General features: G+C 37.7%; 1 pseudogene; it reads right to left on the bottom strand.

Moving 5' to 3' along the window:
- Positions 1 to 13,090: 13,090 nt before the first annotated feature.
- On the bottom strand, positions 13,091 to 13,192 carry LOC141422923 (small nucleolar RNA SNORA42/SNORA80 family; annotated as a pseudogene).
- Positions 13,193 to 14,231: the final 1,039 nt, after the last annotated feature.

Here is a 14,231-nt window from a genome sequence, read left to right as displayed (position 1 = left end):
AAATTTAGTACTTAACTTCAATAACTATCCTATTCTGGATACCTTATACATCTACTGCTAGACATTTTACACTTGTCAAAAATGAACTTTCTTATTTTATGTGGGTTTTAACATTCTGATTTGCTTTAATTAGTTCTTGGAAGGAGAGGATAACTAAATGAAACAAAAATGAGAAGTAACAAGAATGAGACTGAGCAGCAAAGTCTCTAACTACTGAGACTCTTCAAGGACATTAGGATGTCAGACAAAATATAGAATATTTGTGTGTTAAAAATATAATTGGGCTAGATGGCAACCACATGTATAATTTATTTTTTTATTGTACACTTGAAGGTTTAAAATATTTAAAATATCACAAGAAAAAAATCTGGATGACTGATTTGAATCCCACTTAAAAAAAAAAACAGAACCAAAGTTTTATAAAAATAAGATTTCTACATTCTAAAGATGATTCTGAGAGGACAAAAATTTCGACACAAAACGTGGCTTTATGCTGTGTTTTAACACTTGAAAGCGAGTGCTCCATGTTGGGTGTGTACAGAGAATATGGCACTCCAGCTCTCTGATCACTGCCCACTGCTCCCACTGGGGGGGTCTTTGCAGAGCTAGTCAGCCCTCCGTGCTTTTTTCTCCCTCTAAAAATTTAGAAAACAATTCCTACTGTTTGTATTTGTAAGGATTTATAATAGTTTATGCAACCAGCCTAAGATAGTGTGATACCCATTAAGTATTCCACAGTTGGGAGCTGTTAAAAATAACAACAAATCTAAAAGCAAATGCCTGTGCAACCCAAGAATCTTGCAGAGCATGCGCTCTTAATGGACTTTGATGATTGAGTTAGGAATTAGTGTAATACTAGCAGCAAAACAACCTGCTTCTTCCTTCTAAAGTGATACTGCGGGCTACTGGTGTGGCTCCAGCAGTAGAATGCCTGCCCAGCAAGCACAAGGGCCTGAATTCAAACTCCAGTAATGCAAAAGAAAGAAAGAATGAAAGGAAGGAAGGAAGGAATTTGACCCTACTTACTTTTTTTCTGGTTGTTTTAATTATTTTTCAGATAAGGTCTCACATTTTTATCTGGAGCAGACTTAGGACTGTGACCCTCCTACCTACACTTCCTATATACTGTGATTATAGATCTGTAACACCATGTCTGGCTTGTTTGTTGGGATGGGTCTTTTTGAAAATTGTTTTATTGGGAAAAGTGCAGCTTTTCCCAAATAAAGGGCAGCTGCAAAATACAGAGACCTCTGCAACAATTACTCATTTCTTTTTTTTTTTCTTTAAATGAAACAATGGGTGGGATCCAAGGAATGAAGCAGTAGTTGGACAAATTAGGAGCATCTCCCCAGTTATTTTTAGGAAACAGCAACAAAATGCAAAGGTAAAACTTCCCATCAAGGAATTCTTCCAACAACTTGAATTTAACTTGTCTCATGGATTGCCGTGCCCTCCCCTTAGTGGAAAAGTTTGACTTTTTACTGTAACTTGTTGCCCATGCTGGCCTCCAGTTGTGATTCTCCTGATCTCCTGGGATTACCAGTGTGAGACACCACACCCAAATTGAATTCTTTTTTTCTTTTTTTTGGTGGGTCTGGGTTTTGAACTCATGCCTAAAAAGCAAAGCAGGCACTCTGTCACTTGAGCCACACCTTAAGTACTCAAGTTAAATTCTTTTTTTTTTTTTTCCAAATTATTATTGTGTTGGGGGCTTGAATTAAATATTGGTTCCTTTTTCTTTCAAATATCAAAAGTAACTTAACTCTTAGAAAATAACTCTATATTATTGGCATAGAGCTACATCTTACTTTTTGTAAGAAAGAAAGGAAAAGACTTTAATTACTTATAATAATGATGTTTATAAAAAGCTAAACACATTTTTTAAGCCAGGGGGTGGTGTCCTGTAACCTTGTGCTATGGTTTGAATGTCTCTGGAAAACTTTTGTTGAAATTTAATTACTACTTTTAATGACAATGACTCTGTCCTCATAAATGGATCCATGTCATCATTGCAGAAATGGGTCAGTTATTGTGCGAGTGAGTTGTTAGAAGAGCGACTTAAGTCCTTTTTGGTTTCTGTCTTTCATGCATGTCCCTTGCCCAGTGCCATGTTGTGACCTCCCCAGTTGCCTAGTTTCTATTGTAGCAGAGAACAATGGACTAGAATACCCTAGAGTAATTCTTTTTACTTGTGCCTAAAATCTGTGCTTGTATACTTCTTGCTGATCACCTTAGAGATGTGCTAAGATTCCAAAAAACTGAAGTCTGCCCATTACATAACAGGGCTTCAATCTAGCAATTGTGCTTGCTGGACTCGGGATGCTTAGTTGATGGGTGGTAGCATGGACACTTAGAGAACTGTCCTTCATCTTTTAGAGCTCTAGGTGCCATGATTGGTATTGTTTTGTTGTAAAAGAAAATGGTAACATGATTCTCACCTTTTCAAGGCTATATAGATGTATTATAAAAATATGACTTTGGTATTCAACATTTTTACAACTTTTTGAATTTGTAAGAATAAAGCTCAGTAAAAAAACAAAGAATAAACTCAATAGAGAATATTGAGTTAAATGTGCATCACTTTTGACCCTTAACCTTGTTTTTTCTAAGAAAATATAAAAATCAAACAACATTACCTGTTAACTGGTCTTTAGTGATGAAGACAAAAATAAAACTAGGAGGAGCTATCAAGTCTAGAAATGTTCCAAGTTTGACTCTGTCAAGACACGAAGTACTAAGTACACTTGATAGACAGGTCCAGAGGAGTGGGAACTACAGTGGTTGAGACACCTGTCACACCAGAGTGGTTAGGAACTGGTGGGACGGTGTTTATCAAAACTGAACGGGACAATGTGTGGAGTGGGATGCATGCTTCCTCAGTAGGAAGTCCTTGGCTATTCCTTCCAGAGGAGGCCAAAAGCATAGTTTATGAAGTGACTACAGAAAGGCACACATCATCTGAAGCAATGCATTTGCAGATGTCTGTCCAGGAACCGATAGAAATGTGACATTAATACATTGCGTTCCTTGTCATTTTGCAGTGTAGCGAAGAATGCTTTGCTAATGAGGGGCAACAATACTGAAGTTCCATGTGACGTCAATGAGCTCCATCTGATTTTAATGCAATCTCACCAACTGCTTATTGTGTATATTGGCCAGTATTTCCAAAACTTCATTCACTACGTAGCTTTCTGATCTCTGGGGAGCACACTGACAAGGGTCACCAACTGTCCTGTTTTCTTGGGTCTCTGAAGTTTTTAAGAAAGCTGGGTTTTCAGTTTTAAAATCAGTGAAGTGTAGGAAAAGTAGGGTGAATTGATCTCCCCAGCAGTGCCATGCCAATGTGAAAAATATGGTCAATATGTGTGTCCTCAATTCTAGTGTAGTAAGTGTGGAATCCAACCAAGGTTGCACAAAAGAGAAGCAGCTGTATTCTCCTCCAGAAGACTTGTGCCTGGTCTCGGACCCCTGCATGGTAGTTGCAGCATATAACAGTGGAAGATACGACCAACCAAGAATTTATGGACCAACTTAGCTACCCTCATCAAGTCCCAGCTTGGAGCCAGAGAGGCCCAGCATTGAAACAAAAGCACAGTTAATCAATTCTGCAAGGATTAGCAAATCTTTTCTTTAGACTTAGATGGCCCTTTTCAGGAAATAATAAACTGGATGAGCTAAAAGAAAGTGAGGCATCTTAGCCTATTTTCTGTTGCTACAGAAACAGAGTACCTAAGACTGGGTAATGTATAAAGGAAAGAGGTCTATTTTGCCTCATGGTTCTGGAGGCTGAGAAGTACAAGATCAGATGGCCACATCTGGCGAGGTCTTTGTGCTGCTTTATAATATAACAGAAGTCAAAAGGGCAAGCAGACACATGCACCAGAGACGAAATACAGGAGGCACCCTGGCTTCCAAACAACCTGCTTTTGAGGCACCTAATCCAGTTCTGTGAGAACGATGCTGATATATTCATGACAGATCTATCCCTATGACCCAAACACCTCCCATTAGGCCCCACCTGCCAGCACTGTTTTTGAAGAATTAAGGTTCCAACATATGAACTTTTGGGGGATGCACTGAAACCGTTGCAGGAATCCTCCCAGCTTTATGACTGCCCTCTGTCTTGTGTAAAGTTGTTTGGGTATGTCTGAAAGAAAACCAAAGGCAAAGAGCAAGGGCTCTGGAGTCAGGAAGTATTGGGAAGGAATCCTACTTCCATTCCTTCTTGACTATGTGACTTTGATGAAGTTACTTAACCTCTCTGAGATTCAGTGGCCTCATCTCTGATTTGAGGAATCCCTGGTCTCAATCAGATTTCTTTGCCCTCTAATCTCAGAGAATTGTGGTCCTTTTCATCAGGGTAAAGAGCTTAGAGGTGATTCTTTATTTACTCACGCCAATGATACAATCTGTCTGAAAGCAGGGGTCCTATCTCTTTTTATGCTAGACTGTGTTCTTCCAGTGTTTTTGTTGAGCAGAGGAATGAAAGACTTTTTTTGTTTTTGTTTTTGAGGATTGCATGAGAGAACCTATATAGAGAGTTCATAGTATAGAGCTTTCTTTTCCCTCCGTCTCCCCAAATATACCCAAATGCGTAAAATTCCAGTTCTGTTTCTGTATTTATAGAACAAGGTTTGGCTACCAGACATTTTGCACTCTGTAGAGAAACTGAAAGTCCACAAGTCAGATGCTATATCTGCTTGTTCATCAAATCAGCAGCTTAGGCCAAAATGCCACTTCCCACCCAGTTATTTGGAGGTGTTGAATATATACATGTAGGCTCTAGGCAAGAAATTGTGAGCAGGGAGAAATTGGCTTATTTCATTGTAGCTAGTGGTCTCTATTTCTAAGCAGACGCTGTACTGGTTACCAATAGTGTGGAGAAGTTGCATAGACTTCTGTCAGTTCTGAGTCCCATTAGTCCATCCTAGACAGAAATTGTGTTTGGGTAGGCCGTGAAACACACTGCTCAGGACCGACTGCTGGGCAGTTTATTTCATTTTCATCTAATCAAGTCAATATTTCATCTGTATGTGATTTTCTGTCCAAATTATGGAGTTGATTGCTTCAATTTTTTTCCCTTCCTTGTGATGTCTAGACATATCATTAGAATGTACAGAGAAGATGAGAGCATTTAAATGACAAGTCCATCTCCACAGCACAGGGCTTTATGAGGAAAATAACCTTAGGAACTTGAGCTTTTATAAAAACAATTCCTGCAAAACAAGCCTTATGATTTATTGGTACAAGAAAAGCTATTCGGCTTGCCAGTCAGTAAACATGGGACAGATATGACAAAATACATTTATAGTCACAGTTTTGATGGTAGGCTTACTGAAAATTCCAATACCTTTTCAAGCAGTCCTGTAATTTTGTCATTTTAGAGAGTCATGTAGACAACAATCCAGAAATTTTAACTGTTGCTCCATAATATGATCCAAAAGACCCACAAGTGGTTGGTGTGCTCACCATTGTTTTACAGCAGTCTTGTTTTTGTAATTCTGCCTCACTCTGTTTGGTTTTCCTGAATATATTACTCTCAACTGTGCTTTCCTAAAGATTCAAAGGAAGGTTGGAAATCAAACAAACCACACAAAAGAAACAAATCAAATGCCTCGTGAGTAATTGTTTATGTATAAACCTATTAAGAAAGTAAAATACAGGTTGTGGTTGACACTGAAAAATACTTATGGTTTGCTGCAAATGCTGTTTTAGTGTTGACATAGCCAGTTCCACTGGTCTATTCTCATGTTTTGTGTATGCTGTGTGCTTATCTCTTTTGGTTTCTTTTTAAACTGTGGAATGAAACGGATAGAATTAAGGACACATTTGTTAAGGGCATATTTAGAGTTCAAATTAGAAACATTTCGTGTTAGTCTACTTTCTGTAACTATAATAAATGCTTGGGACAATCAACTTATCAGAACTAACAATGTTTTATTTTGGAGGTTCCGGTCTGTGATTGACTGTTCCTGTTGCTTTGAGCCTTCGGTGAGGCAGCATATCGTGATGGAAATGTGTGGCAGAGCAGAACCACTTACTTCAATTCATTGGAAGTGAAAGGGAGGAAGAGGAAGGAGCTGAGGTTCCACAAGCCCCTTCAAGAGCATGCTGCTGGTGTGGCCTAAAGAGCTTCCACTAGGCTTCACCTCTTAGAGGTTCCATCCCTTCCAATAGCCTACCCTGGGGACCATGGCTTTAAACTTATGGACCTTTGGAACATTCAAGATCCAACCTATAGAAAATTAACTTTTTTCTGGTGGGTCTGGGCTTTGAATTCATGACTTTGTGCTTGCAAAGCAGGTGCTCTACTGCTTAAACCACATTTCCCAGTTCATTTGCTCTGATTGTTTTTGGAGATGGGTCTCTCAAAATATTTGCCTGGGCTATCCTCAAATCCCGATCCTCCTGATCTCAACCTAAGTAGTTAGGATTACATGTGTGAGCCAGTAGTGCCTAGCTGCAAATTAACTTTATAGAGATCAATTATATGATATGAAAAGCGAAGTTGAATTCTGAAGTGATTTTTATTTTTGGTGGTACTGAGGCTTGAACTCAGGGTCTTGTGCTTTCTAAGTAGATGCTTTATCACTGGAACCATGTCTCCAGCCCCTTCTGCTTTAGGGTCTTGCATTTTTGCCCTGGCAGGCCTCGGACACTGATCCACCTACTTACACCTTCCATGTAGCTGGATCATATGTACACACCACCACGTCTAGCTTGTTGACTTTTTGCATCAGCTGGCCTCGAACTGTGATCCTCCTGATTTCTGCCTCCTGAGTAGAGAAAATTATAGGTGTGAGCCACTATGCCTAGCCCTGTAGGTGATTTTTTTTAAATAGAAAAATATGCCTAGATCACCTTTTATACTCACTGTACTAAACACACTTCTAATCTAGGACTGAAATTTAAAGTCAAGTTTGGGAACTGTGACAGTCCCAATTCCAGTCTTTTATAACTGTGGGTAGTTCACTCAGTGTTTTCCAATAGAGTTTGTTCTTTAATTCAGAAACATTTGCTGAGTGCCTGCCACATCCCAGGCACCAGTGTTTTCTGGCAGTTTTAGGAAATGGAAAGTGAACAGGGCATTGTCCTAGTCCCAGCTGAGCCTCATATGGTGAGGTGAGACAAATGGATGTGTGATTCTTACCTGGTGTTCTGAGTGCTTTTACAAAGACAAGTCCAGGGCTGACCATCAGTTCCTCTTATAGGAAGATTCTTTGTCCAAGGTAATGGTTAATGAGGATGATGAGTAAATCAGTGGTCTTCACAATTAATCACGGGAGTGGACTAAGGCAATGGTGATGTAGACTGGGAGGCCACAATCTTCCTAATCTGTCATTGAAAAAGTGACTCTTCCCTGAGTTCTAGGAATTATTTATAGCTATGATAGAGATGAGTTTGATGATGCAGACTTTCTGAAACATAAAAAAAATTTCTGGGTGTCTTGCCAGGTCTTCTAAAGCTCCTTTTACACTCTGTTCCACACTTGCACATGATGTTTTCTTGCACACAGAATTAAATTGGGGTATCAGTGGGAGGGGTGGAGGCTTAAAGGAGACAGCAAAGGGGGAGTGAATATGGTTGAAGTACTTATGACCCGTTTATGAAAACAGAACTATAAAAACTGAAGTTGTTTTAAGAAGGAAGGAGTGAGACTAGCGGGAGGAATAGAGTGGGAGAATTTGGTCAAGGTATATTGTATATATGTGTGGAACTATCACAATGAAACCCCTTTGCACAACTAATATATGATCATAAAAATTCATATCAGTGCAAAAAAAGAGTTTGAACTCAAGGGTATGAGATTTCTGTAAAAACAAGCAACAAAAATAGAAAACTATTCCCAGGACCCCAACCATATTATAAGTGTTCCTGGGGTAGAATTTATTTTTCCTTTATTGACAATCATTTGAGCCAGAGGACAGCACTTGCACACTAGAGATTTTAAGTAACTCAAGTGCCTATATAATCCTGTTGACAAATAGGTTGGTTCAAAAAAAGTTTGGATTGCCAAATTTGGATTACCTAAAGAAAACAGTTGAGTTTTTCCTCTTGCATAGCACCCATATTGCTGTCTTATAATAACTGCAGCTATGTACACAAAGTAATTTTGGAAGAGAGAGAAAAATATTAGAAAATTGGACTGAGAATAAGTGAGAAAGGTTGAAGTCTGAAGAAAATAACTTCCTTTATAAAAAGCCAAGATGTGGTGTCAGAATGATTCCTTATTCCTGTCCTTTCCATGAAGATGAAATAGATTAATTCTGTAGCTAAGAATTTCTGGAAAACAATTCTTCTAGAAGTTGTAAAGATAGTAAAACTGTCAGTGCCAAGATTTCTATCATTTACCTGATTTTTCAAATGGGTATCAACACCCACCAGATTGTTGATGTATCTGTGTTCATCTCTGAAAGACTATATTTTTCCTTTTGGCCCTATTGTTCTTTCTTACATCATTGAAAATTTGTTTCATGTATTTTGGGACTTGGACTAGTTCATCAGCTGCTCTAAGCTTCTGTTTCTTTTTTAGAACAATGATGATAATCATAGATCCTGCATTTCAGGTTGTCATGAGGATTAAATGGGACAATGGTTATAAGACTCCAGCTTAGCAAAAGTCATTACATATGGTAGGCACAAGTATGAATTATTATTTCAATTATTATCAATAAAACCAACACTCTTGACTCATCAGCAAGATGTGTATCTTTCTTTAATTGTCCTGACATTGGCCATGAGTTTGCCTTTATTGTCCTTTGTTTGAACATTGACATACGTTTGTGAATCTACTGCCTATGTAAATGGTGCCATGAGGCACTTCTTCAAAATAAGTATGATGGGCTAGCTACTCGCTCTGCTGAAATCAAGCAATGGACAGAACTCATAATGTGGTCTTTAGTAACCCCACGTAAAGAGAGTCTCTGAATTTTTGAGGTGATAAACCACCTTGTGAAAATATCTGTTTGGTCACTACATAGCAAATACATTAATAGGTTTGTTTGAAGTTTTCTATTTCCTTAAGGTAAATTCCCTCAGCTAAATATTTTTAAATGCTCATAAACTTTTGAAAATAAAAAAATACCCCTTCTCAAAGCCAAGAATAAAATGCTGGTTGAAATAATATAACCATGGTAATAAAAAATGATAGTGATGACCCAATTTACATGTTGCCTACAAGAAATTTGTAGGATATAACAAAAGCAGTAATTAGAGAGAAATTTATAGCACTAAATGTCATCTCCTTTAGAGAAGAAGAATGGTTCCAAATTAATGGCTTCAGATCCCATAATTAAAAACTAGAAAAAACAAGAGCAAATGAAATCCAAAGTATTCAGAAAAAAAAATCTAAGTAGAACTCAACAAAATAGAAGCTGAAATTAATAGAGAAAAATCAGGGAAACCAAAACATAATTCTTTGATATCAATAAAACTGATAAACCTTTAGTCATACTAGTCATGAAAGAAATATGAAAGACAAATGGCCAGTATTAGGAAGAAAAGAAATAACAAGACACTACAGATTCCTCAAATATTAAAAAGATAATAAGAGAATAATATGAACAACTTCATGTCAATTAATTCAACAACTTAAGAAAATGACAAGTTTCTTGAAAGACACAATCTTCCACACTTCACCCCAGAAGAAATATTTAACTGCAGCCAGATGACCACAGTGCTGAGTTCTACCAGCATTTAAAGAACTACCATTTCTAAAAAATTAGCCCAAAAATATTTAAGAGAAGAGATCACTTCCCAACTCATTCTATAAAGCCAGCATTGCCTTTATACTAAATCCAGAAAAGGACATTACAAAAAAAGAAAATAAATGAAATAAACCAAAATATTCACCAACACATGGGTAAACAATTGCTGTATATGCATATAATTAAATCTACTCAGCAATAAAAAGGAATTAACTTTTGATACATGAATTTTAAAATAATTATACTGAGCAAAAAACCTACCAGATTAAAAATGTGCACACTGTATAATTCTATTTATATAGTGTTCTAGAAAATGCAAACCAATCTATGGTAATAGATCAGTGTTTTCTTGGTAATGGAGCAGTGGTAGGGAGTAGCAGTAGGGATGAACTAGAAAAGTGCCTATGGAAATTCCAGGGGTGACAGATTTGATGATGAAATTCACCAGTATATATCAACTGTACATTTTTAAAATGTTCAATTTGTTATTTGTTAATTACATCCCAATAATATTAAAAACAATTGTCTTGACACATGGGTGAAAAGTCCTTTGCTCTTCAGAGCAAGTTGTTCTCTAGGTGTCATGAAACACAGTGTTGAAGGAGACAGTCAAGATCCTCTGAGTGCTTGTTCTAGGAAGAGGTATCTAGTGAGGACTATGGGGAGAGGCAGTGGATATCCTCTCTCCACTGAAACAACATTCTTCATTCTCTAATGTTTAGACTTACTTATATGCAGATGACCACTTGGGAGGTTTTCATTCTGTATATTTCTTTAATTCTTTCTCTTACCAAAAGTTAAGGAAGTATTTCATGCTGGTTGGTGTTTGAATTTTTTGTTTTTGACTTAAATTTTGAGTGACTATAATCTCCCATCAAGGAAAGCCAGGCGAGTAAGGCTGGTGCTCCTGTCAAGACTACCTAGGTAGGTGTACTTTGCACAACAGGGACTTGGGCAGCATTTTGAGTGTTAATCATCCATAGAAGCAAGAAGGGAAGGAAGCCAAACACAAAGTCAAAACCAGAAATTAGATTTGAAGACCAAATTGGTCATCAAATAAAGAGCAGGATCGTGGTGGTGGGGAAATGTGGGGGATTTTCCAGAGTTCCGTATATAGAAGCAAAACCTTAAAGCAAAAATGAGATGAGAGGAGTCATAAATAGGGATGAGCTATCTGGAACTTTCTTCTAATTTGGTGCTGATTACATGATGTACAGGTGAGTCACCTGGGGCAGATACTAAGGGTTGGGATAATAGACTTAAGACATATATTTACTTTCATAATCTCTGAGTAATTGAATTGATTCATCCTAGTCTAAAGAGTTAGACTGAAGTCAATGACTTTTCTGAGTTTATCATTTTGACAGGTTGCCAGAAAGAATATGATTTCTTCTTCTTTTTCTTTTTTTGGTAAAATAGAAGGAATTTTAACACAATGAAACCTTTTTGTAAACTAACATACACTAATAAAAATGGAAAAAGTAACAAAGGTGAAAAGAAACATAGAAGTGTAATCTACTCAGAGTTCAGGAATAGTATAAAAATTATGGATGTAAATAACTATGCATCTCATAATAGAAACTCTTGACAGGAAGGCGGTCCCCATCACAGCTTATATTCCTTCTCTGTAAGGAGTTTTGAGTTGTTATGGAGAGAAGTCATGAAATAGTTGGAATCCCAAAGGGATTATGGTCAATAAGAGGAAAAAAAATAGAAGGAATTCTCTCTTAAATATTCAAGTCTATTCATCACGATAGAAGAAACAGACTAGAAATAGAAAAGAGAAGAAGAAAATAAAGTGGCATATAATTTACAAACATCTCAATGATGTGTGTTGTGAAGTGTGTCACCTAAAAGTAAATGTACAGTGGAAAAACATCACCCAGTTAACTAAAGTGGTTGAAGCTTTTTACACTGGTAGTATTATTGGGGCCTCCAAACCAGTATTGTATACCTACTTCTTTACTCAAGGTGAAGAACTGGAAAAAATTCAGAACCTTCTGGCACTTAAAATTTTGAAATTTAAAAAATGAGAAAAAATGTTTCTTTCCCAATTAGTTCCCCACCCCTGCTCCAAATAGTTGTGATTTCAGTTTGAAAGACATGAGTGGAGTAATTATGATTTCACAGGACAAACCACCTTGAGCTGTGTTTTCTGCTTTGGTTCAAGAGAAAGGAAAATCTCAGCTGTGTCATCATTCAGTCATATTGTTGTTTTAGAGACTTACCAACGTGAACAAAGTCTGTTGTGGCCAATGGTTCTTGAGCCATGTGCTAATGCGGCTTTCTCAGGATTAAGGAATATGTGGAAAGTGTTTAATACTCTTGAAATATCAAGAATATTTTTATTATAATGTGACTTGAAATATTAAAATATAAAACTACATATAGAGCCAGATGTGGTAGTGCACAGCTGTAATCCCAGCTGTGTGGACATAGGTAGAATTGTAGTCTCAGGCCAGCTCAGACAAAAAGAGTGAGATTCTAGCAGAGAAATTACTAACGCAAAAAGGACTGGGGTATGGCTCCAATGGTAGAGTGCCTCCCTACCAAACACGAGGCCCTGAACTCAAACCCCAGGACTGCCAAAAACCAAAACAAAAAACTCCATATATATATATATATATATATATATACATATATATATATATATGTATATATATACATATATATATATATATATACTCTGCATTTTTAGATATTAAACATATATAAGAACAAAATTGCTTTACAAAGTGCAAACTAACTACTAATAAGACTTTAAGTCAATGATGCTCTAGTTGACACCATTAATTTGTTGTGATACATGATGCTGTACTGCCAAATTGCCTCTTATAATGGAAATTTTCACACTCCAGGAACACAGATCTTTCTTTTTTTCTTGTTTATTTATTTATTTATTTATTTTTTCTTTTATTATTCATATGTGCATACAAGGCTTGGGTCATTTCTTCCCCCTGCCCCCACCCCCTCCCTTACCACCCACTCCGCCCCCTCCCTCTCCCCCCCACCCCCTCAATACCCAGCAGAAACTATTTTGTCCTTATCTCTAATTTTGTTGTAGAGAGAGTATAAGCAATAATAGGAAGGAACAAGGGTTTTTGCTGGTTGAGATAAGGATAGCTATACAGGGCATTGACTCACATTGATTTCCTGTGCGTGTGTGTTACCTTCTAGGTTAATTCTTTTTGATCTAACCTTTTCTCTAGTTCCTGGTCCCCTTTTCCTATTGGCCTCAGTTGCTTTTAAGGTATCTGCTTTAGTTTCTCTGCATTAAGGGCAACAAATGCTAGCTAGTTTTTTAGGTGTCTTACCTATCCTCACCCCTCCCTTATGTGCTCTCTCTTTTATCATGTGCTCAAAGTCCAATCCCATTGTTAATCTACTGTGCAACCCACTTCAGTGCTAGCAGCCTACAGGCAGAGGCCAGGCAATGGTTCTGGGCTACAGTTTGCTCTGGCATGGGGACACTATGAGAGAAGTGCACAGATCTTGGCTGAGGAGTGTTCAGCAATAATGATCTGGACCCCCTTTATAACAAAGGTAGTCTAGTAGACACCATGTGGGCTTTAGGGACAAACAGCCATGTTTGAAACTGTGTTTTTTGTTTTTTTTTGTAAGCGATGCAACTTTGGACAAGTTAATTTCTTTCATTATTTTCATCTGTGAATGGGGGTATGAGGTAGATAAAACTCATCTTCCAGATATTGTTTTGAGATACATTAGAATGATTGGTACATAGAGGTATTCTATAAGTATTGTTTTTTTAAACTCTAATTAATTTAGCTAAAAAATATACTTCTTAAATTTGTCTTTCTAAAGAGAATTACAATTATCCAACTGAACTCAACAGTTTACACACACTATCATTTTCTTTTCTATTTTCCATGGTTGCTTTTGCTTTTTCCTGTCCACTTGTGTTTTTCCTAACAATGTTCCATGTCCAAGCCCAAGTCATATTTCAAGACCGGGATAAGTGCCTTGCAGTCTAGTCAGCTATTCCACATTATCTTGGCTTGAAGTGATCACTCTCTTATGATACACACTGTACTGCTCATGTGATACTTAAATTTGAAGAGGGCAATTGGATGCACTTTACACAATGGCAGAGACTTGAAGATGGCCTGGGAGAAGACACTTCCCATAGCACAGCACAGCCAAGGACTGTGGGGAGACAACTGTAGACAAATGTACCCAATGGGAGCAGCCACAGCCAAGCTCATAGCACTCCTGTCTTGAGGAAGCATCGGAGACCTGAAAGTCTTTTGTTGGGAGTGTTATTGGCCATCCATCAGCCCATCAGCCATCACAAATGTGTCTCTAGAAAGCAGTTCCCCCAGCAGCCTAACACTTTCACAGGAAAGGAAATGATAGACCAGTGTGTCTGATGAGGTGGGGCTCTGCTTCTTAGATCCAGGGTAGTAAGAACCTGTGTTTCTGGAAGGTAGTTTTCTGGCAAGTGGGTGCTGCTCTGTGGCTGAAATGTTGCTTACTTGCACAGGAAGCTGAGTCAGCATGCTGGGT

The sequence above is a fragment of the Castor canadensis genome, chromosome 4 (assembly GCF_047511655.1).
Source record: "Castor canadensis chromosome 4, mCasCan1.hap1v2, whole genome shotgun sequence".
Lineage (NCBI taxonomy): Eukaryota > Metazoa > Chordata > Mammalia > Rodentia > Castoridae > Castor > Castor canadensis.
This window is presented reverse-complemented; position numbering and strand designations above follow the sequence as displayed.